This window comes from Stegodyphus dumicola, chromosome 8 (assembly GCF_044657685.1).
Source record: "Stegodyphus dumicola isolate Sdum_Otavi_A_Nest chromosome 8, ASM4465768v1".
Classification (NCBI taxonomy): domain Eukaryota; kingdom Metazoa; phylum Arthropoda; class Arachnida; order Araneae; family Eresidae; genus Stegodyphus; species Stegodyphus dumicola.
The window spans coordinates 15,561,586-15,587,521 of NC_140775.1; the positions used below are offsets into that span (position 1 = coordinate 15,561,586).

The following is a 25,936-nucleotide window of genomic DNA, read 5'->3' on the forward strand; positions in this document are numbered from 1 at the left end:
CTTGTATACGTCAAGGGTACTCTTCCGTGATGTCATTGACTCATAGTCTGTTCCCCCAAAAGCAACTATTCACTGCTTCTTTGTGTACATGTTTTCCTCTCTTCTATAAGAGAAGAGGCGTCAAGTTTAACGGCATAAATATGTGTTTATTACACCTTATGATGTACCCAATTTGTCGATTTTCTTTTAGTCTAATTCCACAGCATCTTCATATTCTGTCTAGTAGCACTTGTTTGTTCTTAAGATGTACAAGGACTGTCCAAATAGAAAGTGGACATGGGCGATGCGTCAGATAAGTCTTCTGCAAATCATTGAACTGGAGAGTTGGAAAGAACATTATTTTATTTATTTATTGACCTAGGCGTATTCTTTTCCGGTATTGATTCATGCAGATGTCAGTCCTATGTCAAGGACTATTCTATATAGTTTTTGCTCAATGCAGTGTGGATCTTAAGCTTAGTCCCAATCATTTGTCTTTCTTTTCACCATCGACGGAACAGCTGGCCTACTGGGTTAGGTGCTTTTCAGCCTGTTGGATCCCGTCGACCAATCATTTGTCTATAACAAATACGTGAAGATGAAAAATGTGTATTAAATACTACATCATTGCTCCAAAATTTCATTTTTTATTCTTGTTTACCGTATGCCGGTGATTTGTGCCGGTGTAGATTCTACTTCGCGTGGAAACTATGAATGTAAGGTGAGCGAACATGACCACAACCCTTTCACCTTTAACTTTCGAAGAATACGGAAGCAGTTTAAACTTCGAAATTGGAGAATAAAAGCCCTCCAATAAATCAACGAAAGTGAGGTAACCCAGCCAATTATGGTAGCCCTGTCGTTGGTCGGAAAGTGCGTGTCGCGCCGCTGCTGTATAGCTAAGTAGTAGCTAAAATTAAGTAAAAATACGAAAGATACGTCCCTAATGAAAGTAGAAATAAATAGGAGAACGAGGTAAAGTAGCAATAAAAGGGAGAGATTAATCAATACGAGAGGGGGGCATATTACGAACTCACCGCGCCCGAATTTTGGGAAATTGCCAATTTATGCGGAGCCAGAGAGAGAAAGAGAGTTTTCGTAAGCAGCCGAGTTTCTTTTCTCGAAAGCGATTTAATTTTCTCAACTTCATGCTTCAGTGGAATGTTAAGATAATTGCACGCGAAGAGTTACAGTTACGGACAGCGGTGTGGGGCCATTTTTCTTGGTGTTAAACTGCTGCGAAAGGAACAGCGACGTCCGAAAATTAAGGGCTTCTTATTACCTGCGAGGAGTGACTCGAAGAAAGTTTTCCGAAACAATTTAAAATCTTCTCAACTCTCCAGGCCAGACAACCCGAGATATACATTTAAAATTTGCGTCTTGTAATAATATATTACTGACTGAAAATGCTTGAACAGTTTTTTAAAATTTAAGGAAATAAAATTAAAAAAATAGAACTTGCAGTGTGATAAAACTTTAGATGGCAATCTAATCCCTTAAAAAAGAGTTTAGAATTAAAAAATTACAGGAAATTAAAAATTTTAAATATCATTTAGGATAGTTCACTTCTTATCTAATAATCGAAATAAAAATAAGATTTCTTCACAGTTTTAGTAATTCACAGTTCAAAAATAATATCTATTCACAAATTTATTAATCACAGTTAGTTTTTAGTTATCTACATTTTAGTAAATCAAAATTTTTAGCAATTTATAGTTAGTTAAAAGAAACTGGACTGTGAATTTAATTTTTTAACTTGAAGATAGAAGTTAAGTTTTCAGTTTGGGGATTAGTTTTTAAAGTTCTATTAGTTTTAAATTATATTTAGTTAGATAAATAAATTTAATTTCAAACTCAAGTTAGTTTTTAACTTTAGTTTTTCAAATAATTCAAGTAGGAAACTAAGTTAGCTAAACTTTAAGTTTAGCTTTATACAACTTTCACCTGCAGTACTGTATAATCATTCACAAGTAAATTTGGTAATTTAGTGATAGCCCGTTTGCCAAGATCCGAAACCAGATTCAACAACCAGTATTCAAAAGTCTTAGTACTCCGCCAGAAAATAAACAGGGTCTCGGATATAGAGAGTCTGGATAACTAAAGTTCGGGATATATAAAACTTCGGATAAATTGAGTCATCTGGAGTTTCGGATAGGCAGATTCCTGATAAAGAGTTTAGAGTAACTGGAATTGAAGGTAAATAATGAGATGTAGCTGCATGTAAAAATGGACTCCAGTTACCTGGAGTAAAGATAACGGGTTTAAAGTGCAAGAGATAACTTTCGACAAATGTGTTTGATAGATAAAATTCCAGATAAATTGAGTCAGAAGAGCTGGAGTTTCGGATGAATGAAGGCCGGATAAATAAAGTTCCATGGAGTTAAAGAAAAATGTAGTTCAGATATGGCGCAGATTTAAGGGGGCGCTCAAGCCGCAATCACGAGGGGCCCCGAGTTTCAAGGGGGCCTTGTCTTAAGATGAGGGGCTTCCTAAAGTTCATATAAGAGAGTCTCTTCATTCTACAGTTCCGTTTCTGGTCCAAACAGAGGATTAAAACAGGACTTTTAAACCCGGTGTTGGTGTATTTAATTATGGCAAAGCACACTAGGGCTATCTGCCTAAGGGGAGGGATGCCTTCGTGGAGGACTTTCTAACTTATAAACCCGGAAAGTGGGCTAATAAAACCCGGATATCTGAAGTTAAAGAAATCCAAATAAATGGGGCTCTCGTTACTTATGCAGTTAGAGATGGATGTTATTCGAACAGTTTGAGTTTTGAACAGATGAAGTGTGGATGCTTGAAGTTAAGGTTCACTAAAGTTTGGATAACTGGGTTCATGACAGATGGAATTTCGGATAAAATGAGTCAGAACAATTAATACTTCATATTAAGAGAATCCGGATAAATGTAATACGAATAACTGAAGCAGAAAATATATGGAACTTGGGTATCTGGTGTTAAGGATAAATGAAGTCTGGATAATTGGAGTTTCGATTAGATAAAGTCCAGGTAAATGCAGTCAAAAGTAACTGTGATCTGTGTAGTTAGAGGTGCACATCTATGGTGTACACAATACGAGCAATTAAAGATAATAAATAACTCAGATAAATAGCGTTTGAATAACTTGACTTCAGACAAGCGATATAAGGGTAACTGGAGTTTCTGTTGTATTAAACTGGGTCAAATAACGAACTGCAGTGTGCGATGAATTCTGCAGATAGCATCTTCACTGAGGCAAAGAAACATTACAGAAGGCATTCGACTGATGATTTTAAACACTCCGTTAGAAGCAGGCGATCACGTTAGAAATGAATTACATATACATGAGGAATAATTAAACGCAGCATTGAATTATATTGGATGGTTTAGGAGATAGAATGAAATTTAAATGGAGAGTAAACACTGTGACAGGTACCCATCTTATCGCCGAATTTCTGGCGCAGAAATATTATGCGGAATTCTGAACATATGCATATTCATTGAACTATAAATCGCAATGATTCAGTTACTCTGGTGTTTAAAGATGTAAATTCTGTGTGCTCAGGGCCAGACAGTCTTCCCTGGCCTACATTGGGTAAAATTTCTGGAAGATCTTAAATGGCAATTTTTCGATTATGGCTGAAACATATTCACCATCTGATTCTTTGGAGGCTCGGAAGGTCACTCTTTCCCTCCCAGGAGAGCGAAGTTGCAGAGATTTCTACTTTGTACTTTAGATTTGTACTATCATTGGATAATTAGAAATCTATGTTATCCAATGATAGTTGGAAATTTTCCAATTGCTGGCTCCGGCTGCTAGTGAACTGTCCCCAGTACAGATACTGGCATTAGGAAAGTACAGTTAATTGCCGATTAACCTGGGACGAACTAACTGGCTGGCGGAAGAACTAGGACCTGTCAAGGAAGACTAATTTTTTTCCATTTTTTTTTTCTCTGGAACGTTGTAAAAATTAACTAACGCAAATCGTTAGTTTAAAATTAATATCTCAGCAGAAAACACGCAAAGGAAAAGAAGAAAATGCTGTAATTACACCAGTCTACCAGGTGAACTTACGGAAGAAAAAAAAAAGTTTCTTAATTTTATTTTTAGCTTAACCCTTTCGCCGTCGTCTCCTGTTCGCGAAACTTTCCCCCCAGCGGCTGTCTGTTTTTCGTAGCGTGTAATGTTGTTTTCTCTGTACATCATAACTTTCCATACACGACTTTCGTAGTGGATGAATGTCAATGAATATTAAGTAAAATTATAAGGAAATAAAGCATAATGAAAAAATAATAATATCTCTGCTAGCAGGATAATTTGATAACATCTAATCCAGGCGGTCCACTCCTCCCATTTTGTTGTTGTAATCTTTTACAATTATTGGTTTTTTTACAGTTCTTTTCCGTGTTCCAACATCAATCATCGAGTTATTATGGACTGTACTCATCAAACGTATATCCTTCTTGTCTTTCCAACTCACAACCTCATTTTTTCTCTTTTTCTGCTGAGTAGACGTTGAAGCCATCTCTCACTGTCTTGTATCTTATGTAAAATGGCGCGAATATTCATAAAACTCGGGGCAAATTCAATTAGAAATAAAATGCCTGATTAGTGCTACCCTCTAGGAGATATTAAAATAAACAAAAATAAAAACTCAATCAAGTAAAAATTTAGAAAGCGTTTTAAACCTTTAAAAGTTTTAAAATAGAAGAACGCTTGAGGCACGTTACGGCCGCCCTACGAAAATTTCACTTGAACGCGCTAGACGCGTTACGGACGACGAAGAGGTTAAAGTGGCGATTAGCCCAGAAGGGCTATTCATCTCGTCCAATGACTAAAAGCGTTAAATAACTTTTTAAATTGTTGCCACCAAATAATATCGCCCTGTATTGTATTTAAAGAAATTAGATAACAATCTATCTACGTGAATGTATTTATGTTTCTCGCATTGTGAAAAAACAACGGCACCTAGAGCCATCCAGTTCTGAATAAAGTAATCCTCCACTCGAATAAGGGTCCCCGAAGCCCGGATTTTGAATTTCGAATTTGTTTTATTATCCATTTCATATTTTGCAAAACTTTAACCAACTTTTTATTTAAAAACTCAGCGATTCCAAAGCGAGCATTTGCAAGAGTGTAGGATTAAAACATTTTTACCTTCAGCGCGAGAAACTTTCTATCGGAAATTCTAAGGATATGCTGTTTTTAAATATTTTTAGCCCAAAGGGTCGTTATCGTTAGCCCAAATGTTCTCGAATCGTGTATATGTGTGTAAATGAAAAAAACTCCCGTTTTTGTATCCCTCCGGCCCTTATTTAGGAATATTTTGTATTCGTTATGAAAAGTTAAACACAAAAGGTTTTCCTCCTACTGGACAAAAATTGACCGAGATACGTGATATTAAAATTGACAGTCACATTCTGGGCAGTACGTAAACTGAAAAGAGAAATGTCTGCATTTTTATGTGAATAAAATAAATATCGGCAATATTTGTTTTTTCAAAATGGGGATCTTTTTCCTAGATTCTTATAATATAAATTTTCTAGAAAACACTGGCAGACATAGTCATACTGGCATGCAGCCAACTCGTAATATTATTTACATTAATTAAAAATGAAAATAAATTTCACTTCAACGAATGTTTTACGATTGCCAGATTATGATTCTAAAGTAATAAAACTTCATAAGAATATTCATTACATATTCTACATTTTGGAAATTTATAAATGACTTGTGAGAAAATTCTTTCGACACATCCAAAGCAACAAAATTTTAAATAAAGACACTAGGAAATCATGAAAAAATTATCATTGATTTAAGTGTGAAAAGTCAAGCTCGAATTATTCTGATCTGTTTCAGTTGCTGTCTGACACACAGCAACTGAAAATCACATAAGATGGCCTAGGACTCGCTAAAAAGCTCGATATTTGGGTTCCGCATGAATTGAAACATATTCACTAAACACAAGAAATCAATACGACACATTTTGGAAACGAATTATCACTGTAGATGAAAAATGGATCGTCCACAATAACATTAATGAACAAAAACGTGATGAAATTAATGAACGTGGTGAAACAGTGCAAATCATATCGAAAAACTAAATTGCATCAGAAAAACATCATGCTGTCAATTTGGTGGGTAGATTAGTGTTGTGTATTTCCAGATTGCCTTCTCCGGGATTTGAACCCGGGCCCTTCCGCATGTCAGTCAGTGACGCTAACCACTATACAGGTTGGGCGGCACTTCGTTAAACTAGAGTACGTAATCAAGGAGAAAAGGCCAGAATTAGACAAATGACAAAAGAATCGTGTTCCATCACCATAGTGCGAGGCCTCACACATTTTTAGCAACACGTACGAAATTATCAAAGCTTGGTTCGGAAGAGATGTCGCATCATCCATATAACCCCGACCATGCACCATCGGATTATAGTTTATTTCGAAGTTTACAAAATATCTTAAATGGTAAAAGCTTGAGCAATAACGATGCCCTCAATCGCATATGCTTGATCACACTTGCTGGTAAAGACTACAAGTTTTACGAGCGCGGATTCATAAAGTTATCACAATGATGGCAAAAGATCATCGAACATAGTGGAAGACGTCCGACTGATTAAAGCTAATTTTTATATAAAAAACTGGGTTTTACTTTACACTAAATTAAAAAGAAATAACTTTCTTGCCAACCCGATGCAAACTCATCTGTACTGCGGATGGGGGTTAAAGTTGCAAAAAATGAAAACATTCATAAAAAATTTGGCATCCGCCATTTGATGCAACAGTAATTCAATTAGTTAATAAAGAAATCTCCAATTAATGCTAAGCTTGTTATGCTAACGCCTTTTCTAACGCAATTATAAGCGAAAATTCAGCTCTGGTAGAATATGATATTTACAGTGCTCTTGCTGAAATTTGCTAACACTCCTTTCAGTTATTATTTAAACTCATTTAATTTGCCTTTCTCGTGCGGTTTTTTGAAATCAGAAAAGATTTAATACAAAAAAAGTAATGTCTTAAACAAATATTCTAAGCTTGCTTAGATGCTTAAGATGATAGCAATAACGAATAATCCTATAATGTAAGGAGTATCGGTACTTGCACAACAATGTTATTCACACATGTACACATTTGAACCAAAAACTTCCATAATGTATCTTCTTTAATGTCGGTTCTATGCTTGGTAGATTCATTTGCTAACAGTATTAAATAATAACGCTATGTGTCAATTTATGCTGGGATCTTAATCTTGCAGTTTCAGTCACTGTCAAGTCTGAAACGTCACTGACAAGGACTGAAACTACTAAAATGAGTGGAATTAGCTCTATGAGATCTCGGTCGTTGAGATTAAATTTGATATTTATAACAAATAAAAGTTAATGAAACTTGAGTGGAATTAGCTCTATGAGATCTCGGTCGTTGAGATTAAATTTGATATTTATAACAAATAAAAGTTAATGAAACTTGAAATAGTTCAGTGCCATTCTCATTTGCCAATTTCGATTGTGCGAGAATTTTTAGCGCTCTGTCCAAATTCGTAAAACCGAGAGTCCACTAAATAATCCGAATTTTTCACAGAACAAGTTTGTTCCTTTTATTGATAAAAGTCCCCTCTCGGGTTTATACAATTGGCTTCGTATTATAATAGGGCACTAGCAGCTCTGGGAGCACAATAACACGAATCTGGTGATTCCCGAAACACGAATCTGTGGGGAAAGGGTATTAACCCAATTTTTCACAGGTCTGGTGATTATGTCTCCCAACTAGGTGGCGCAATAGCGCCAAGAACATTGAGCGTCCAGATTCGTTGCCCTCCGTATTCTGTATAAAACCTGGAGGGAAGGACAGCCCGTGTAGTACGGCGGGTAGGATCTCTAACGGCCATTCAGAACTTCAGGCAAATATCCCCGCTCTGCCGTGGTCTCTGGTCCTCGGTTGGGCAATTCAGCGGTGGAGAGCAGAGTTAACGTACAGTCCGTTGCTCCGGGAGGTACGAGACCCGGGTCCTCGGAGAGAGTGTTCGTACCATCTCCAAGGTAGCTGTTTGAAGGGTTTGCCCACCTTGTGCTTGATATGGTGGCTGTTCAGTTGGGACCCAGTCAATGGGTATGCAGTTGTACAGACACGTAAACAAATAGTTAATGATTGATAAAGGTACCTTTTTTTGATTGAAACGGAAGTTTTTTTCCCCTTAAGACTCGTTTATATGAAAATACAGTCACTCACCCTAATTTGCGGAGAGATCTCTTCCAAGATAGTGTCGTTAGCGCAAGTGGCAACCCCTAAAGGTAGAAAAGAGAAACATACATCATTACTTTCCAAGTCATTTATTAATGCCTATATAATATTTTTGGAAACAAATTGCAAATTACACAATACCTTGTTTTGATTAGCAAATTCACACTTTCATTTACGCAATAGTGGATAAGAGTGCTAGTAATAATTCGACCCAACGAACAAGCATTTGTTCCGATTTTCCTCGTATAGCCGGGAGCCAGTGTAGTTACCTCTGAGCCAGCTTCGATCAAAACTTTAAAAAGTTAGATAGATTTTAATATTAAATTAAGACTTACCCTTTATAGGTCAGTCGTGAAGTTGTGATCAGTCCCTACGTCATGAATCTGTGGCAACACAGTAAATTTGATTTTCTAAGTAAAAATTAAACCGAAAATTAACAGTGCCTGTTAACACAGCTGGTGTCAGGTCACCATCGAGTTGACAACCACTGTAAGCAAACACATGGATCATACTGGATGCAAAGCTGAAAATTGAAATGAACTATTAAACAGTAATTAAGTACACCGGTGACCGTCAAAGCAATTGGTCCTCGATGACATTTGAGTTGTTAGTAAATGCTAGTCAAACTACAGGCAATCGGCAATCAACCAGTCAAACTACAGGCATTAATATTTGCCACTGAAGGCGTTGGCAACATCAAATCATATAGTCATGGATAAGTATGGGTTGACAGTCAGCACTTGGAGCAATGCAACCTTTAACGCAGTGAGGAACGTTTTTCAAAGCATACGGATGATGAATGATACAGTAATCTAATGTAACGCTCCAAAAGTTTGGGAAGAAGCCGCTAAAGACCCCATAGTTTTTGCAACAAGGACTGAGACACAAATCAGCACATTTTTAACTGTGGGGTTATCGAGATACTAATAGCTTTCCTGTACCATAACTGAAGAAACGTGGAAGTCAATAAAAAAGGGATTCAGAGATTCAGTCTCGACGAGGCATGATTTGCCATATTATTGCTCATATATTACGTGGTATGCCTTATACATGGATGAAAAGCATTTAGGTAACCATTAAATGTATCCCTCACAACGAGTTCTTAGATTTTTCTTGATTGGATTTCAAAGCATCTTTTAACGGATCCTTGATCTCCTTCCTTCACATCTAGGTAGTGCCATCGAAGAATAATGCACGTTTGCAAAGAAGTAAGCATTTAGTTCCATAATGGCTATCATAACGTGAAGTCGTTAAGTGTATGGGCTGTCGAGGCCCATCGTATGGCGAACTGAAGTTTATCCTGATGGATCATCCAAGTAAATGGCCCGACTTAGCCATTTACTTTGGAGACAATAGGCATCGAGAGGATTTCGCTTGCTTTTCCTCAAATAACTTTCACGTAACTTCTTGCCCATAATAACGGATTAATTGGAAGATGTATCTTCATCATTCTGGTAGAATAGCAATTTATATTTCGAAAATGACAGCTTTGCGGGGGTTTTAAATTTGAAACCATCTGGAATTTTAGCCCGTCAAAGGCATTAATCGCGGGGCGTCTGTCATGAAGGCAGTGACAGATTCATGAAGTAGGGGACCATCTCACCTTCAGCTCTTTATCTTAAGGTACAGGGTATGTTTAATATTGTTTTATAAATTTACGCCGCCTTTCTTTGAATATGATGAACGATTTGAGCCCTTCGCGTTTACAAAATGTGTGAACTTATAATTCTGCCTCCATATTGATGCAGTTATCTAGAACACCGAAGTCATTTTTGAAGAGTTATGAACCTCCCTCCCCCAACTCCCATACACATTCCAGAGAGGAAAAGCCTTCGTAACAGTGTCCTCCAATGCAGAAACCTATATAAGTGTGCTCAGATCAAACGCTTTGCCTGGTTCCCAATGTATAACTGTGCCAAGGGGTACCAGCAACTTCATGAAGATCAATTTGAACTTAAATAAAGCAACCTTTGTAAGAGTCAGGGCATCTTTATTCTAGGCCACTTCTATGCTAGTAGGATTTTTGTTTACCTCAATAATCGGAGCGGAAAACTGAAAACTTGCATAAAGGTATTTCAACAAAAGCTGCCTGCACTTTTATGAATATTGCTTCTGAGCTTGGAGAAAAGCAACCTTTATGCCGCGAAAACCTTATGAACATTTCTGACTTACACCACAGAAGGTTGACCTGTAGAAAGATGTCAGCAATTTTATGACGGATGAGCGATATGAAACTCACAGAGAATCGTACTGTTTCGGCTAACATGTCAATTCCTATTGTGCAGAATAAAATCCACAGGTATAACCATGTTTCAGGAAATGAGGAGGAGAAGATTGAAAATAGTCTGAAAGTCGCCTTCGACAAGTATTGCCATTGCACGAAGCATAATACTTCCCATTTTGTTTTCCATACAACAATAGATTCATAAAATATTGCCATTCGACAAAGCGTAAGATCCTTAACTAATCTTTCAAACTGAATCAATGTGTTACTGAATATAAGAAAGTGAGCTTTCAAAATTTGATATAAAAGATTTTTAACTTGTTATAAATCCATTTAACACCGTTTATGACTCTTTGAGTTTTTTTGTCATTTATAAATAACGTAGCCGTCGTCGTATGTTACGTAACTGATACAGAATCATTTGTTTTCAAAATTTTCATGTTTTAATCCTGATTTAATATTTTTTAAATTTGGAAAACATCTATTTTTTTTTTTTTTTTTTTTTTTTTTTTTTTACAGTAAACTTTTTAAGGTAATACGATGTAATCTGAAGGTTTCAGATCGCAGTTATTTTTAACTATTTTCATGATACGACGCTAGAAGAAATTTTTATTTATTCTGTTTAGAACATTATTTTAAGCTGACTAGGCGATATAATGGTTAGGGGAGGTAAACCGCTGAGTTGGCTTCCGAACCAGATATAGATATATCCATGCAGAATTGGTTACCAACTCGGCGGGAGTCAGCCACTAGTTACCAGGCCGCAGCCCTGGCTGAGCAGACGACATTTATAAAATGCAAAATAGAAATATACATGCGCATACAAGGTACTTGAAGAAGAGTACAATCAAAATATATGCATGTATATACATATAAATACCAACTCAGATACAGATATATACACACTTACATGCATATATATTCCGAAACAAAAAAAAAGTATACATACTCTCATTCATATTCATATATACATCTACACAAAAATATACGTTATCATGATAGTTAAAGTTTACATGAAGCATGCCATTGAGGTACGCGTGATCCTTAGTATAAATTAGATACCATAAATAAAAGATATAAACATGTACAGATATAGTACGAACTTTGTGTATGAAAACCTGGAACAGCATAAATACAAAATTACATATTGAACATACATATCACATACTCTGTTGCTGACATATTGAACTAGCTTATATAGACTTTATGTCTACTATCTTCCAGCGTCAGAAGAGTAATTGCTAGTACAATAGTCAATTATTGTTTTCAGTTTCCGCTGGGCAACTCTGTTACTTTGTAGATTCTGGAACCCATTTGGCCAGAATCTGGCTCCTGGTTGCTTGAGGCTGTTAAGTGCTGTGTGTGGGCAGAACACAAAATGGTCAATGGTTAGGGTTAGGGTTAAGTAAATGGTTAGGGGACCCTACTGCGGTACCGAAAGGCACGAGTTCGAATCCCGCAGAAAGCATGGATGTTTGTAAATGTTTAGTGCCTTTGCGGCATGGGAAGCACTCTAAATATGCGGCGATATGAAGCACTCTAAATATTTCTCTCGAGAAGTTGCTGGTAGGGAAAGAGGTGTGGGAGGCCCTCGAGTCCATCCACCTCCCCGGACTGCTCTCCATCATAACTGGAGACGGAACTGAGCAGAGTCGTGCTGTCACTTGCATGGTGCTCAAGGCTGTTGCCAACAACAGGCGCAATCTTGCTCTCCTTGCCACGATGAATTTCGTGAACTTGTTCTGATGTTACTGTTAGACAAGTGAGATAAGTCACAACGCAATACATTATTTTACGTACAGGGTGCAAAATTTAACATTAGCCATGTTCAAAAGAGGATAATACATTTGTTGTACGCATGTACACAGCAGTAAATATAACTGAAACAGTTAGATTCAGTATTTTGGATTTGCAAAACACGTCGAAGTTTTCCAGTACGCCATCTTAGAGCTAAGAATGCATTACTGCCACTTGTCCAAGTACACTTGCTATGAACCGACGTAGAGTCTCCTGCGAAAAGTTTTGCAATATGTTGACGGAGTGAACTTTTGAGGATGTGGTCAGTTTGTGTGTGAATGAAAACTTGAACTTTCAAGTGTTACCTAAAAATACCCGTTAAAGTAAGGTTGTGAAACTGATATTGAGACACTGAATGCTACTAAACTGAGAGATAAGTCGCTTTGGGAATGCAGCAAAATTTTTTATACGTAAAGCTGGAAAGAAGTCTTTGCCAAGGCGAAAAATCTAGCATATGTTAGGTTTAAAACTAAAACTGTGAAGAATTAATTAGCTTTTAGCTTGAGAAAATGCAATTTTTATACAAGCTCCACGATGCCGAATTTTCAGGTAAAATTTTTATTTCTTTCATTAACCAGAGTAATAAACTTAAACCATATTTGCATAATGATGCCAGTACCAACATGGAGACTATTAGTTTCAAATTAAAAATTTATTTACATAAAGATGCTTGCATTCATATGTGGAGACATATTTGAAGGCATCTGCCTTGCAAAATTCCTCATTTTTTTTTTCAAGTATTTTCCCACTGCGAAAGCCCCCCCCCCCCATTTTTCTTCTAGTATTTGGCAAAGCAAGAATTTTTATAACATTGCACCGGTATAAAACTCCCAAAGCATGGTTACAAGTTGAAAAAAGCAATCTTTATAACGGTGCACTATAGCAACGTTATTTCAAGTACAATTTTCGTTTCCTTCGTTAATCAAAATATCAAATCGATGACAATACTTGCAAGACAGTGCAGGCATCTGTACGAAGATTACTATTTCCAAGTTGATAAGTTATCATCAATTCGAAAATCATCATTTCAGATGGTATGCAACTGCCTGAAAAGTGCCGGTACCTTTTTGGTTAAGCACTGTTATTTTGAGGAGAATTTTCTTTTGCTTCATTAATCAGTATAGCATAGGAAAACCCTATCTTCATAACAGTGCAGCACCCGTATGAAGACTGCTATTTTAAAGTTAAAACTTTATCTGCATAAAAAGTGCCGTCATCTTTATGAAAAGGCATAAAGGTTTTATAAGGTAAAGGTGTCTTGTAAAGGTTTGTAAAGGATTCTGTCTTCAAAAACAGAGAAGGAATACCGTAAGTGTGCCGGCATCTTTACGACAGGGTATTTTTGTAAGATTTCTGCTTTGAAAAACAGATAGTTCCATAACTGTGCCAGTATCTTTATGACAGGCGTTTTTGTAAAACATATTGTTTTGATAAACAACAGTGAAGGAATGCCAGAAATATGCCGGCACCTTTACGACAAGGCATCTTTGTAATTTTTTTGCGTTGAGAAACAGAGTTCCCTAAAGGTGATGGAATCTTTTTGATAATGCATCATTGCAAAGGCTGCTGCATTGAAAAACAGAATTTTCTAAAGGTGCTGGCACCTTTTCGACAAGGCATCATTGTAAAGATTTCTGCCTTGGAAAATAGAGGAGCTCCATAAAGGTGGCATCATCTCTGTAACGGTTTCTATCTTAGAAAACCGACAAAAAGTGCCGGTACCTTTTAGAAGGAACTTAATGCAGGCGTTCTGTATTAAAGCTTGTTTTAATACCGAAACCCCCTCACAAAACGTAATTTCCCGGAAGATAATTTTAAAAGCGTTGCACCCAGTTCATCTTATAGGGTGACTTTACAGACTGTCTGTCTGTGCAGCACTTCCACGCAAAAATTCCATTATTTTCCTGCGACTTCCTGAGACAGCTGCACTGACGGAAGATGAATCTCTGATGCGGACTTCAAAATGAAGATTAAGAAGGTAAAAGATAGCCATCACCTGTCGTGTTAAATAGCGGCAGAGAAAACAGTGCGACAACCATATCTGGCAGAACTGTGAGGAACATAACACAAGTGTCGCTTTCTAATGCCGCTGCAGAGAAGCGTTATAAATTATTTTCACATGGTGAAAAAAGGGGAAAAGGAGAGAAAATCCAAGGCATTCTATACTAAAAATGCAATATACACCTTTTATTAATTATGATTAGCGCAATAACTTTAACGCGGCATAAAATTTGGTTATTATTTTCTCAAATTTTAGCGGATTTTTTTTTTTTTTTTTTTTTTTTTTTTTTTTTAAGATTTTGCGAATATCATTTTTTTTCGAAGTTCTAATAGCTTCTTATTTTTTATCGCAACAGATAAATTAATTTTATATTTAAATAATTTTTAAGTTACTTTCTGTTAGAATTGCAGCAAAAATTTGGTGCTAAATAGACCAATTCCAAAATTTAACTAGAAAATTGAATTCAAATTTGGATTGCTCTTGATACGGTCGTTTTTTCACAGTGCGAGGAACATACATATATTCATTCAGATTCTTCGTTATTTAATTTCGTTAAAAATAATACAGGGCGATAATATTTGTTGGCAACAATTTGAAAAGTGATACGCCATTTATAGTGAACCAACGCAAAATCCCATTTCGAGAATAATACCTCCCTTTGGGCTATTAAAAATGTAAGTTTCTATTAAAAATGCATAAGACTTTTTATTTGGTTACATACTAATTATTTGTGTTATTGGTTAGTTGTTAGTATACATAACCCCCTCCCCAAATCCGGGACCGCTCAGATTTCGAGAATTTTTACAGCTAACTCCGCACTTGCCCCGCAAAATTATAATTTTTAACTAGATTAAATTATTTACACATACACAAAATTAGTAACAATAAGCTGTGCAGGTAATGTTGTAGAGTCATTAGGTTATTTTGAAGCAGGAGTAGGTGAAAAATGTGCAATGCCTTCGCCGGGACTCGAACCTGGACCTCTCGAATACGCGCCGAGTGTGCTACCGTTATACCACGAAGGCATGCAGGAAGGAGGGAGAAAATACTTTATAAATGTTTTCGGTTTTGATAATGAGATTTCCGGTTTCCACAGTAAATGAGTATGAATGAGGGTCTGTATGTATCCGAGTGTCTGTATGTGTGTGAAGATTTTTTCGTCCGCGATAAATCTTACATAAAACTTCCAAAAAGTTTCTTTTTTCGTATTTAAGCTTTCTGCATTTATATAAAATATTCATTAGATTTTTGTGTAAAATTGGTCAACCGGAAATGGTACTTTACAAGAAGGCCATAACAAATGGGCATCGGGAAGTTATTTGAAGCCTATAGCAGTTTTTAATGAAAAACTATATTAAAATATAACTCAAAACTTTTCAAATTTAGTATTTAAGACTTTTATATCAACGAGAATAACACTGAATTTTAGCTAAAATGATAAATCGGAAGTGATACATTACTTGAAGTCAACAGATTTTTTTTTTTTTAAACATGTGCATTATGAGGCAATCCCAACTTTTCAGATCTGGTATCTAAAATAGATATGTCGTTGTACATTTTAAAAGCCTTAAATATATTCTTTGAAATATGCTAAATGCAACAAGAATAAGTTCACTATGAAGACGAGTTGACGTTATGAAGCAATTACATGTACTAGCCTCAATCCTCAATGTGATCGTTTCACTCTTATGTTAAATCACTTTTCAAATAAAAGGATACTGTCACCAAATGCTATCGCTATGCATTATTTTTAAACAAATAATATAAAAAGAAATATGTGGCAAAACTTAGCAATCTATCGAGATTTCTACAAATAAGATTGCTTTTAAAAATTTTGTGATTGTTAAGTCCATTGATTTCTGAATCTGAAACACTGTAAAAACAGAGGATATATTACGATCGATGCGGTAATTCCAAATCAGAGCATGAGAACTGATGTGTACATGAACATGTATTGTTATCATTGCCCTCTGCGTAGCAGAATACAGTAATAAAAATGATAAAAATTAATTATAATTAACACTGAGCCATAAAGTTGAAAGTAGATTTTATTTACAAACAATCAACGGGAAGTGGTAATTTACTTAAAGCGGGAAATCATATTGTTGCGTTCTACGAGTTCGCGGATTTGAAGTAATTGACGATAACACTTGATGAAGAATCAAAACACAATTTATTCGCCAGCATTACACAGAATAGTTCGAAAGACACATTGAAAGATACGAGGAACACGCTGAAACAATCAAGAACGCAGCCTTCAGGCTACAGCGGTGAAGACAGCTTCACGGAAAAGCACTAAAAAACAGCTACCGACTTGGTCGATCGATCTCAAGCTAACCTCTGAACTCTACTACTCTCTCCGCATGCAGGCACGGTATATATAGCTTTAACTTATCTTCGAGAACATTCCAAGGAAAACAGCTAACAATACTACGTTTTAGAATGTTCTCGTTCCGTCTATGGCATATCGCCAGTTTCGTCGCAAAATGTCACCAAATGGGCGATTTCGCGTCAAACCTGGCAACCCAACCTTTACCTGCCACTTTCTGGCAACCCAAGACCCGCTTTGCGGGGAAGCTATCTTATCACAACTGGGCACATCATATTTTTAAATAATGTATCAAATTGACACAAACTAAAAATACGTTTTGTTAATAATATATTGAACTGATATTTTTTAGGAATATTTGCAGCTTTGTTGCCAGCCATGAAAGATTTCTATCCCCGTATGTTACGTAAATGGTACAGATCTATTTGTTTTTTAATTACTTTTTAAGATGTTTTACATTAAAAACAATTTTTTGAATTTTTTGAATGTAAATTCATTTTTGAGATGTTAAACTGTAATTTGAACTCTTCAAAATCTCCTTTTCATATTGCCGCAATGCGTAGGAAAAGTTAAAATAGAATACATTTCTTCGCCCGACGTAAATAAGAATCCCTAATAAATGGATATTTGAAAGGAAAGAAAAACGGTGAAAATCATCAGGGAACAGATTAAAAATCATTCAAACAGGAGCAGACGAAAAAAAAAAAAAAAAAAAATCAAATAAATAAGTAAAACAGAACACACAAAACCGTCGCATGCAAATAAACACATAAATAAAATCTTGCAGGAAAAACATTCTTTCAAAGATAGCGACGAATTAAATTAGAGAGAAACATTTTAAGTGTCGTAATGCAGTCGCCGGAAATAAAATACTGCTGCCAAAAACGAAATAAAGAAAAGACAACAAAAATGAAAAAAAGTACTTTAAATACTTCAGAATTATCGTTCGCGAGTGCAAAATATTCCGTTCTTGAGCTATTAGCGGCCAATTTTAATGCAAATATTTTGAAAAATTCTTCTTATTTTTTTTTATCGGTTCGACATCTCGTGCGATCAGCATTTTTATTTCGTTCGTATTTGAGCTCATAGAATGTTTTCATGTCTAATGACTCGGGTTACATGTTTGACATTTGTTTAGGTTGTTAGATGCGGAACGAAAATTTTGCTTTTTGTATTTTTTTAACAGATATGTATCCATTTGGGCTTCTTGAGTAAGAATATAAGAAAAATAATGCATATATTTCTTCTCTGAAGTTTTATTTTTTGTTTCGCCACGAGATCATTTGCGATATTTTTCATTTTCGCAGAAAAATGCGGTTTAAACTGTGCGATGGAGATGTCGCGGACGGCTCTTACAGAATCAAAAATAAATAAGTAAAACAGAAACAAAATATGTAGGAAACTTGTTGCTAGGTTGAGAAGATACAAATATTCCTTCTGCTAGCACTTACACGTTTATTCACGATTCCGCGAAACATCATTAAAATTAACAACAAACAGAATTTGTTCTAACCTTTGTTTTATCATTGCTTCATTTACTTTCCCTATAAGGAGAAATAGTTTATATTTTTCTTAGTAATGTTTCAAGTCTTCCCGTCCATCTAGTCTTTAAGAAAATCTCTATGAGCCCGTAACATTCAAACATTGTTTCATTCACGTTCATGGATTTTATTACGTTCTATTCATGTCATGTAGAATATTATTTGTTATGATTTGACAGGTTGTTTTACATATTAGCGCAACCAACTTGACGCCGTTTGGCGATTTTTTACAGAGTAAAAAAGGAGAATTTTAGACCTGCAGCACATAAAGGGTATACTTGAAGAACAGTTATGCTCATAGTTGCCAGAGTTTGGCGACTTCTGAAAATTTGGTAACTTCAATTGTGATGATAAATACGGTAAGTTAATACGGTAAGTACAGTTTCTAGCCGAAAGGGCGTTAGCCAGAAGAGCAATTAATTTCGTTTTGGCATTTTGCGTTGAAAACATTAAATGTCGGTTCACTTTTCAAATTGCTGCCACCAAATATTACAGCCCTGTATTACATTTAAATAAATTAAATAATGAAGATTCTGCATCAATGTATGTATGTTTCTCGCATAGTGATAAAACAACGGTACTTAGAGCCATCAAATCTTGAATAACGTACGTTTACACCCGAATATGGGCGTCTGGAAGCCCAAATTTTGAATTCGGAATTTGTTTCATTATCTGTTTCATATTTTGTAAAACTTTAACGAACTTTTGATTAACAAACTCAACGATTTCAAAGCAAGCAATGGCAACACTGTACGAAAAAAAAATTATCTACAGCGCGCGAGATAGTGCATCGGAATTTCTAAAGATATGCTCATTTTAAAATCATTTTGCGATACTGCTGACTGCTGTTGAACTAAATTTTATGATTTAAATGCAAAAAACATGATATTTAATAACTAAATATAACACACAAAACGTTAAGAAAACGCCCCTTCGGGCGTAATGTAAAATTTGAAAGTTTACAGATTTTGTTTTTTTCCCAGGTACGTGGAAATGCTAATTTCCCCCCCCCCACACAAATTCACAGAAAATGGTTCGTTATCCTCACTTCGGCTAATGATGTAGTAAACAAGTCGCTCACGAATTTAACAAGAAAGCTAAGGAAACTTGTATTTCAGTACATTTTGGATTCTAAGACGTCGTCTGTTCTAAGATACACACTTTAATTTCAACACCACGAACAGGAAAGATTTTGACTCTAAGAAAATAATATGGAAAGCAACTCAAAAATTCTTCCAGAACAATATATTTTAAAAAATAGACTTCAGTTTATTAATATCAGTTGTACATCTGTTTTATAAGAAATGATATGGCATGAAACTAAAAATTTTCTTTCATATATATATTTTTTATAATCAACTTCGATTTATTCACAACAGGCTCGTATTCGCTTAAATTATTAGCATCGGAAAAATAATTACCTAGAAAAATAAGTAATTCGGAAAAATTTGTCCTTTTAAGATTCTGATTTTAGCAACGTTTATACGGGGGAAAATGTTTACCAGTCGAAGAAAAACGGCATTAAAAAATTAAAATAACAATAAAAATTACCGACAAGTACCTACCTGATTATAATTCACTCAATAAAAAGGACAGCAAAAATATATTGTAGTGGCCTGCAATATATTCACAAAGTGAATCACAATTGTTTTCGGACACTTGTGCTTCACTTTTATTTACAAATACCATTTTCTAAATATTAGTGAAATGACTATTTTAATTTCAAGTGTATTATTGACTATCCTTTTTAAAATCTATAAAAAATTTAGATTTCCTTTTTACTTTTCCAACTAGAAAGCGAGAATATGTTCTACCTTTCGAAACCATACGCAAAGCCTACATATAACGGATTTGTAAAAATAAAAAAGCTAGAAATCTGTTAGAATTCTGGAATCTGAAGATTTCCCCATCTCATTCCAAGGTGCCGCTTCTCACCGCCAAGGAAAGGAGATCACCGCCCCCCCACTCGAAGACCTTGTGCTGCTCTAATACAGCTAAATCTCTCCAGAACACATGAAAAAGAGCGAGAAGATCTTCGGCAGCTGTTGTTGACATTTTGCAGCTAAATGCCACATCCAAACGTCCTTAAGTACCCGGGGAGACTCAAAATAAGAGACTGTGTCTCCACATTTTGCTTCCTAATGGGGGGAGGGAAGGTATGTGCAGTTCTCTTTGGAGCGACCGACAACATACAGTCTCCCGTTACCATCTTCTCCTGTACATGCATTATACGTATACACACGTATATACAATTGACTCTTGATTTAACCAAACTGGATATAACTATTTCTACGATTAAGCGAAGTTTTCTCCTGCTCCTTTAAGAGAATATGAGCAAAATGTCTCGATTTTTACGAAGATTTTATCGCACAGTTTCCTGACCTTTCTTCCAGTTTATATCTATAATATACAGAGTAGTCATAAAAAATTTCCCCCGATAATATAAACCACTAACAGCCTGCCTGCTCAACCAATGGATATGAAATTTCAGATACTGTTATTTCGAGGCATGCGCTCGAGATTGTGAGAGCTCTCACGGTTATGGTTACAGGGAAATTATTACAAAATTTTCCAATACGAAATTTTCGAATTCCATACAGTAAAGGAGAAGATCTTTATCCTTCAAAATTAGTCAGTGTGTTATTGATAAACAAAGCGGTATTTAACCCTTTGACTACTAACAGGAAATATATGTCCCTATAAATGTTTAAAAATTACTGCCGAGTTAAAAAGTACTTAGAATCTCCCGAATGTTGAGGATCATCTTCCAATAGTTAAAAAATCAGCCGCTGCGCTCATTGTACACAAATGAACATAGAGAAAAGAACAAATAGGAGTTGCCCAATGTGTAATGTTGGGTTATGCAAAGAATGCTTTACCCTGTACCATACGAGGTAAAATCTATTTCATATAATAAAGTTTTCCAGAAAAATAGGCGTGTTTATAGTAAAACGATCGCTACGTGTGGGATATATGTATCCCACCATTAACTACGGCTGGGACATATGTGCCCCAGCCTTTGGCTTGAAAACCGATTGACAAAAAAAAAAAAGTCCCAAATGCTAAATTTGCCTTATTTATGACATATTTTGTTCACCTGGATAAGAAGTAAGATAATTTTTTTAATTCTTAGTCAAAGAGTTAAAAGCAATTAAACACAGCTTTTCATAATTCATATCTTTATAATTCTGAGTACCACATATAGTAAAATTATATCTTATAATTCTGAGATGTAGTACTCAGAATTATAATCTTATAATTCTGAGTACTACATCTAGTACTACATCTGACTAGTAGATATTTTATACTATCTAACGGTGTCTCAAAATTAACGCAAGATTTGAATTCAATATAAAAGAGAGTTTTTAATCTTTAGATATTTATTTTTAAGTGAATCATAAAGTACATAGGATAGGGTTATTTATGGAATCACACATCGGGCAAATGGCCTCCACGGCTTTGCTGGCACATACGCACCCTTTCGTCGAAATTTTTCATGATCTTTCTGCATAATTGTGGCTGAATTTCGTTGATGCAGCGTTTAATTTCCTCTTGTAATGCACGTGTGGTTATGGGATTGTTACATAGACCTTTGCCTTCAAATAACCCCATAAGAAGAAATCCAGTGGTGTTAAATCACATGATCTAGGGAGCCAATACGAGAGATTACACGATCAGGAAATGTCTCATGCAGTAAGTGAATTGTTTCGTTGGCTGTATGGCATGCGGCATCGTCTTGTTTGAAACCACATATTGGCCACATCAGTGTCATCCAATTTCGGCAGAAACAACTGTGTTATCATATCGCGATATCGAGCACCATTAACAGTTGCTTCTTGACCAGCCTCATTCTCAAAAATGTATGGTCCGATGATGTCTCCTGCCCAAAATCCGCACCAAACAGTGACACGTTGTGGGTGCATTTGTTTTTCGCTAATCACACGTGGGTTCTCCGAACCCCAAACACGACAAAGGCGATTAACAAAGCCATCGAGGTGAAAATGTGCTTCATCGCTTGCTCGAAAAACCAGCATCCACTTTTTGATGGATAATAATCCATTCCACAAACTCTCTTCTCTGTTCATGGTCATTAGGCTTCGGTTGTTGTGTTAATTGAATTTTATAAACATGAAGACACAGATCTCTTGTGAGTATACGCTGTAGAGAGCTTCTTGAAATTTGCAATTCTTGTCCATGACGCCGAATTGATGTTCCTGGGTTTTCATCAACACTTTCACGCACTGCTTCAATATTGACATTTGAACGGCTTGGTTTTGGACGACCGGTGTGTTTAGCGTCTCCAACTCATCCAGTCTCCATGAATTTTGCAATTAATCTCTACACAGTTGACGACGTTCACTATTTTTACCATATTGTGTATAAAATTTTCGAGCTGGCGCCGCCAAACTTTCATTTTTTTAAAAAATATTGTTCAATAATGAAGACACGTTGTTGTATCGTATAACGCTTCATTTACTCTAACCCTAAACTCTCAGCTTTCAAACTGTTCTTTTTTCAGGGTTGCCAACAACTTAATGCAAAAATGGCGCCAAATTCAAATCTTGCGTTAATTTTGGGACACCCTTTATTACTAGTAGATATGTAAATAAGATATGCATACATTTAAGTAATTTACAATACATGGAACTGATAATTTTTATGAATATTTGCTATTTTCTTGTAATTGAATAAAACATTTTTCTAATCTGGAGTCTTCAGATTTCCTTTCCTTTTCTTTCTTTTCTCCCCTCCCCATTTAACTTTCCGAACACCCAACAATGGTAGGGGGTAAGGAGGGCTAAAAAGGGAGGAGGAATCTTTTTTCAACAGTTGAAATAAGTCGGTAAAAATAACGCAGTTTGTTGCCGGAAAAACATCCAGAGTGAAAAAAGTAAATAAAGCATATATATATATATATATAGCGGAAAGAGCATTAGACGAAGCAGACGTAATAGGGGGTGGGAACGCTCCACTCTCCCCTTTTCGTTAAGAACAAAAGTGACCATCTTCCATCGTTTTTTTTTTTTTTTTTTTTTTTTTTTTTTTTTTTTTTTTTTGTCTTTTGGAAGTACTGTAGTGTGAAACTCCCATTCGAATGCGTTGTTCGGGTCATTGGCTCTCAAGAACATCATATACAGACACATTCCCCCCCCTTCAGGATAAGGGAAGAAGAGTACGTGGGAGGGATTGAGAAGGGGCATGTGAAATGATGCGTAGGAGGTCTGTGGCTGCTTTCTTGTCCGACAGGGCATACAGACGGGACTGGAGACAAACTGTCATGACCAAGATAAATTTGATGAAAAAAAAAACAGCTATCTTACATGTGAACGTCCCAGATGCGTTCAAAAGATAAATTGTTCCATATGTGGTCGATATTTGTTGCAAATCCGGTCAATAAGAAAAGTTGAGACTTTACTAAAGAAGGAACTACGTGAATAATATTACGAAAATTCAACCATTATAGATTTTACGTATAAAACTCAGTATAAATAAGTATTGCGATCTTTAATTCAGTGTCTGAAACAAAAAATTACTAGTGTTACTTTAGAATTCTGGTTTGGTATGCCATCGTGCCAGAGCCGTTGAAAATAGAAATCATTATAAAAGTTATTACAAATGTGATGAACTGGAGAAAGTTGAGAATGGGCAACAAGAGAGTCTTCTTTGAGAGGAGGAGAGAAACACAAAGCGAAGGCGTTTCAATTACGGTCAAACGAAAGATTTTCTGGAGAAGAAAATCAAAGAAAAAGATATTTCCATGTTCCCCCCCCCCCTCAGCCTCTTTCCATGCTTAAGGGGAAAAAATTTCTCAAAATCCAAAATCATGAAATTATACCCTGATGAATTTTTAAATCAAAATTTAGTAAAAAAATTAGAGATACCGAGGAGGGATCTTGTTAATTTCTAAAACCAAAGATTTTCAGATGAATGTGTCTTGAATTACTCATTTTCCCAGAAAATAGATTTTTTTAACATCAAAACCTAACATTCGCATTAATAACTTTGAAGTTAGAACAGCGCAAGCGAGTCTTTTCATAGTTTTTGAACTGTTACGTCATGTTACCATGCATGCATAATCCACTTGCTTTGGCAACTGTGTTCCCGCTGCGCGAAACATAAATTATTTATTTTACTTTCCGCGTACCCTCAAAACCAATTCTCGGAGTATTACCATTAGATAAAATATAAGCTCCTTGTCTTTCAAGTTTAGTTAGACTGTCATAACTTACGGAACTGAGTAATTTGAAAGCCGCAAACGAATTTCTTAATAATTTAAACATTAATTTTGTTTTTCACTACTAAACCTTAACTTATAAGATACCTCAGTGATAATTTTATGAACATTTGTAGCAACACGATAATTACTAAAAAATGCTTGCCTGATAGTTAATGGTGCAGAAACGTAAGTTTTTCAGTAATAATCAAAACCTCGACGAAGATATAGAGTTTAAGATAAATTATGAACATTAATATTCAGAAAAGAATATGAATCAACATCGGTGTAAAGTTCAAAATGTAAAAAACAATGTCCAAAAAATTCTATAATATGATAAAGATAATTTTTCTTGGTATTTATTTACATATTAACGAAACCACCTTGGCGCAATCTGACGGGTTTTTACACATGAAAATGTGAAAGCTTACTTATGGGGTGCAAGTTGGTGGTTTTCGTGCCTTTTTTTAGAAAGATTCCCAACCTATCGATATTAATCGTAAGTCGGTAAACATTATCTAGATATGAAAAGAAAACATATACCTTAGCAATTCAAAATACCAGTTTGAATTATCAAACAAGCATTACGCGATACATTAAAAAATACAACACTTACATTCTTCCTATTATTCTTTTACGCTTCCTGTTCTTCTCCCGAAGTACACAGCGTTCTGTTTTCGCTTATCAGAAAATTTCGGAGACTCGGTTTCGTGCCATCCGCGGCAAGATGCCATCTAAGAAACGCATTTCCTCAATGCTTGCTTTAGAAAATTTTCAACAAAATTCTGTATTCCTTCAGAAATTTTATGGCGATTTCTTCCACTTCTGGTAAATTCTATAAATTCATATTTTAAAACTAAGGCAAAAAAATATCATGATTTGTTTTATAAAAACCATTAGAACTTGGAATACAACGGGAAAAAAATGAATGAAGGTTGTAATGAGCATGGTTGGTTGACTGAAGGATTGTAATGAGCAGGGTTGGTTGACTGAAGGATTGTAATGAGCATGGTTGGTTGACTGAAGGATTGTAATGAGCATGATTGGTTCGTTGGTTGACTGAAGGATTGTAATGAGCATGGTTGGTTCGTTGGTTGACTGAAGGATTGTAATGAGCATGGTTGGTTCGTTGGTTGATTGAAGGATTGTAATGAGCATGGTTGGTTCGTTGGTTGACTGAAGGATATGGTAGCCGGAAGAATGGTTATGTGCATGGTTGCCAGAACTTGTCATATTCTGAAAATTTGGAAACTTCTACTAGGGTGTTTGCGTTTATACGTAAGAACCTTTTCTTTTTCTGTTGTAACTATGCTTTGTTGTTCATTTGTTATTTTACATAAATAATGACTTAAAGTTGTTTAGAAAAATATTTCACCAGCCACAACGGAAAACGGTGGGGACGGAATAAAAATAGTTTCAAAATGAAATTTTGGAATTGGGGAAATGGTTAATTTTCTATTTATATCTATTACAGCTTTAGAATAAGCAAAGCGACAAAAGAGTTTCATTCTTAAGTCTTATCCCGTCGACCGGCCAAGTAGCGCAATTTAGCGCCAAATATGGATGACCGTGTTCTTTAGAATCTTGAAAAACGACTGGAGATTAACTACTGCTGCCGAAATTTCCGCCAATG

At 35.7% G+C, this 25,936-nt stretch overlaps 1 protein-coding gene across 2 annotated transcripts in view; it reads right to left on the reverse strand.

Annotated features, from left to right (window-relative positions):
• Window positions 1–25,936, reverse strand: part of LOC118182352 (teneurin-m-like) — an 828,075-nt gene that overhangs the window by 417,340 nt on the left and 384,799 nt on the right. For both annotated transcript variants that reach the window (XM_085821598.1, XM_085821597.1), the window contains exon 4: window positions 8,185–8,240. The gene's annotated coding sequence lies outside the window, so the exon portion shown is untranslated. The remainder of the gene's footprint in view (window positions 1–8,184; window positions 8,241–25,936) is intronic.